This window comes from Centruroides sculpturatus, unplaced genomic scaffold (genome assembly GCF_000671375.1).
Source record: "Centruroides sculpturatus isolate CEXI.00-Female unplaced genomic scaffold, Cexi_2.0 scaffold875, whole genome shotgun sequence".
Classification (NCBI taxonomy): domain Eukaryota; kingdom Metazoa; phylum Arthropoda; class Arachnida; order Scorpiones; family Buthidae; genus Centruroides; species Centruroides sculpturatus.
This window is the reverse complement of record NW_019385167.1, coordinates 145,010-149,974: the sequence shown is the minus strand read 5'-3', so window position 1 is coordinate 149,974 and position 4,965 is coordinate 145,010.

Below are 4,965 nucleotides of genomic sequence, written 5' to 3'. Positions count from 1 at the left end.
AGCAATTTTGTACAAAGTGTACAGCTTGTGATAAGTATAAAGTGTACACATTCAAACTGTAACTGTTTGTAATGTATTGAATTTTTTATCCTGTAATGTTATCAATCGAATATTAGCATAGAACGTTCCAAGTCTTAAAGGAATCGTAATACGCATATTTTTTTATAAGTCATTTTATATTTAGAGAAAAAGTATTAAGAGTTTATTTTAGATGAAATTTTTAAACAATTATTTAATTCCACTTTTGTAACAAAAATCGATGATTTTAAAAATTATTAATCAGAAAATTATTTTTTTTAGTTGTAATCTGCACCAACAATGCCACCAACTGAAATACAGAATAACAAATTTACCAATTAATAGATGACTGTCACCGGTAAAGTACAGTAGACCGACCCCCTATAAATCGGTAGATACGTTCCGTGTTTTATGGAATTGATGTTGTATAAGTCCGTAAATACATGAGCCAATCATAGCCCGGCATGTGTGCAGTTTAGGGACTACGGCTGTTTGAAAGGTTTTCTTCCATAAAATTAATCGATTTTAGACTAATTTGACTCATCATTTCCAAAACACGTATAAGTTTTTTGGAAAAATCCATATAAGCTGGGCTATAAAAGAATTGTGGGATTACATACCGAGTGTGCACCGTTCTACGACGTCATTGCTTAATTAAGCTTGTTTTTGTCGTAGAGCGGCGCATCGAATGGCGGCCGCGTGTTTAGTGTTAAATTTTTTTTTCTGCGAAAAATTTGCTAAACTTTGGAGACATTATTTATATAANAATTGATGTTGTACAAGTCCTTAAATACATGAGCTAATCATAGTTCGGCATGTGTGCAGTTTAGGGACTACGGCTGTTTGAAAGGTTTTCTTCCATAAAATTAATCGATTCTAGACTAATTTGACTCAACATTTCCAAAACACGTATAATTTTTTTTGAACAATCCATATAAACTAGGCTATAAAAAAATTGTTAGATTACTTACCGAGTGTGCACCGTTCGACGACGCCATTGCTTAATTAAGCTTGTTTTTGTCGTAGAGCGGCGCATCGAATGGCGGTTGCGTGTTTAGTGTTAAATTTTTTTTCTGCGAATAATTTGCTAAACTTTGGAGACATTATTAAGAAAGAACAGGTACAGATAACTTAGCTCTATTTGATACGTGTACGATCGTACATGCAAAAAAAGTCGACAGGGTTTTTTTTACTATTTCCGCCCTGTGGGCACTAAGAGGGCCTTTTATAGCAGGCCCATTATGGGTTCGGCCNTAAGTAACCTAAATTAAGAAAGAACAGGTACAGATAACTTAGCTCTATTTGATACGTGTACGATCGTACATGCAAAAAAAGTCGACAGGGTTTTTTTTACTATTTCCGCCCTGTGGGCACTAAGAGGGCCTTTTATAGCAGGCCCATTATGGGTTCGGCCAGGCCCACAATGGGGCGATCGGGTGGTGAGGGACGGGGCCTGACATATCCGAACAGACCACCCCCCGAAAAATTCCTGGGGATTCCTTGACCCGTCCGGATTCGATCCCGGGTCCCCAGAGAGGTAGGCTGCCACCTTGACCGTTGGCCATCCGGCCTCAAAGTCGACAGGTTGCGCGCCACAAGTCGGCGTAAACAGACTAACATGGCAGAGTTGCAGATGAGTTTCAATGAGTGTGAGTTCATTCACTGTTAAAATAGTATAAATTTGTAAACATATTTTCGAGAACTTTGTTTTATCGCAATTTCACAATTTCTACGAAATTCCCGGACTGTCCGGGTGAAAACCGAACAGGTGGTAACATTAGGAACAAAGAATGAACTGCATGCATCGATGAATCGAAATTCACATATTGCTAACATCGATTCAGGATCGATGTTTCAAAAACATCGGAAGGTCGATGCATTGACGAACAAAAACATCGATGTATCGATGTTACATCGATCATCGATGTAACATCGATACATCGATCATCACTACTAGGGGGTCACAAACTCAGGACGACACAAAGGACGGAGCGTGGCGTCCAGATACGGCCACCGCGACCCTGTATGATATAATCGTTATTTGTTCTATTTATATTTAACTAAATATCTGATAACAATGGGAGTGTTAATCATAATAAATAAAATTGTGTATTGCGCCATCTTTTATCAGATTTTGCTATAAAAACGTCTTTGTATTATTATTATAAAATAACAAAAAAATGCTTAATTTTAAGACTAGGGACGAGTTTTATAAAAAAAAAAATTGTAAATGCTAATAACTAGTAAAATCTTCATTAAGTCTGACCCTACTCGAGACAATTATTATTTATACATTGCAACCGGGAAAGTAAAAAGCACGTTTGAGATTTTACTTAAAATCCAACATGATTAATCGATGGCACAATTTATCTGATTTCATACCAACTTAGAACTTTTTCTTATTCTTTCGTTAAGTTTACATGGAGATTTCAGTTAAAAAGCTATCTATATCTATACAGAAAAACCTGTCTATGGCGACCACCCACGGTTCCTTCAAAAAGTGGTCCTTTAGACAGGTGGTCGTCCAATACAGGTGGTGCTGTAATACCGTATTTCCGTACGTATTTTGAGCATTTTTTAGCCATNTCGATAACCCGGCACTCCGGATAACTCGGCCACACCTTGGCAGGGCAAAAAAATCCTTAGTTAATTAATTTTCATTATAGACAGCTTTATAAAAGTATAAAAGCTCTCATAAAGTATTTTTCTTAGGTCTGTCTTATCAGGTAAATTACTGTACACAGTGTATTCATTAATTTTCATTTTCATGTAGTAAAGGCTCTATGCCTTCATAAAGGACGTACTTTTCCTTTGTTTAAGGGTATTTGGGCAGTTTATTCTCTGTTATATTCTCAAGTAAACAATACATACAAGTACAGTACAGTATTTTCTGAGGAAACACTCGTACTTATTTTTTTAACCTCATTCCCGATAACCCGGCATTTTCACAAACTTCGGTCCACATTAGGCCGAGTTTTCGAGGTTCTACTGTATAAATTTATTATGATTATATGGTTATATATATCTGTCATTTTGTTAACAGTTATCGGGACTGCATTAATTAATGGGTATATCTGGCCGTGGATAGGGTGTTATCTTCTTAGGAGTCTTGTCACTGCTCGTTTCTAAATTTTTGTTCTCTATTGGTTTAATGCTTGTGAGACCCTTTTTTTGTCAATATGTAGGCTATGTTTTGATTGTGATCATTAAAGTGTGGTTGAAAACATTAATTCTATTAAATTGAACTTTGCTGGAATTTCATGCTGGTCTGCTTATTAGTTTTGAAAGTCATAAAAATTCAAGAAATTTTAATAGCCTGAATAAATATTTTATATCTATTTATCTGCTTAGTTGATGATATATGTTTATGAAACAGAAGTCATACTATATTATCAAAATGCATTAAATTAAAGTTTAAAATTGTTTTATGTATTTTTAATATAATCATTTTTAGATAAAAGATGGCAAAAGTTATGCGTGCTGCAAGAATACTAAAATTTGGAGGACCAAAAGTTCTTCAAGTTCAAAATGATGTACCAGTTCCAAGTATTTTGGATAATCAGGTAAGAGAATTTATTGAATTTCGGTGGGTGATCGGTTAACGAACAGTTCGGACTGCAAACAAATTGGACGTCAAACGCTTTCGCAAAAAATTTTAATTTTTAACTTAACTTATTTTTATCTTTAACTTCTGTTCTCTGAATTTTTGTAAGTGCTTTCTGAACTTTTTATTTAAAAAAGTGATAATATTATGGGGCCTAAAAAGAGTGAAGTGTCAAGAACTGTGTTCACTATAGAAACTAAGCAAGAAATAATAGTCAAGTTAGAGATTGGGAAGATGTCTGATATTGTAGACAGATGACTTCAACAAGTCTACAGTAGATACAATCTTAGCTAAGAAAGATATAATCAAAAAAGACTCAAGAAACAGATAAAGAAGTAACGAAAATTGCATCTGAGAAACAAAGATGTACCATCCATGAAAAAATGGAGAGATTGCTTTTAGTTTGTTATTACATGTAAATAAACATAATTATATATAAAGTATATAATTTATTTATTTATTTTTTGGGGTCTCCAGAACAAATTAATCAAATTCCCACAAAAATCTATGGTAAATTGATAATTGGTTAGGAGATGGACAGGATTAAGGCTTACAGTAAAGAACTCTGCTTCTATTTATACTAATTAAGATGCGGTTTTTTGCGTTTTTGATTGCGTTTTAATAGGGTACGTCAAGAGAATGTACACTAAGAAGAAATTTTTTAAAAAATTATTCCCCCATGGGGAAGTGTTATACATTTATAATAGATACATTTTGAGCCACAACAACGCGTGGCGGGGTCTGCTAGTTCACCTATAAAGAACGATAGCGTCAGCATCCGATAATCCGGCCGAAGCTTTTAACTGTTTGGCTTTTCGTGAGAGCAGGGGAATAATGCCTTCCGGTAGGTCTTTATAGAGTAACTGGCCCCTATTCAGGCGTTGAGAAAACCCGAAAAACTCCATGTGGCCAGCCTGTTCGAGCGAGGTACGAACGCACAACCGAACTCCCAGTGTTTAGGGTACTAAGACCTCTTGGCCACTGGTGGACCGCTTATCTAGAGGTAAATGTGGACGCTAGATATTTTTATAAGTGTTTTCTATCACACTTAGAGGCTTTTGGGGCCCTGGTACCCCCAAAGTAAAAGGAAAACAACAGTAGTAAGGTTTCCAAAAAATGTTTCTTAATTAAAATTCATTTTTTATTTTATTTATATTATGTCGTGTCTTCTATTACTTATAATTTAGCTGTGACATAAGATAAAATTTTATTGAATTCGCATTAAAAATTTTTTTATCCGTTCAACTCATTTTTCCAAAGAAAAAAATTTAAGAACGCCACCGGAGGCTTTTGGAAGTAATATGATCCATATTTAGAAATAAGATTTGACACAAAACGGCCAC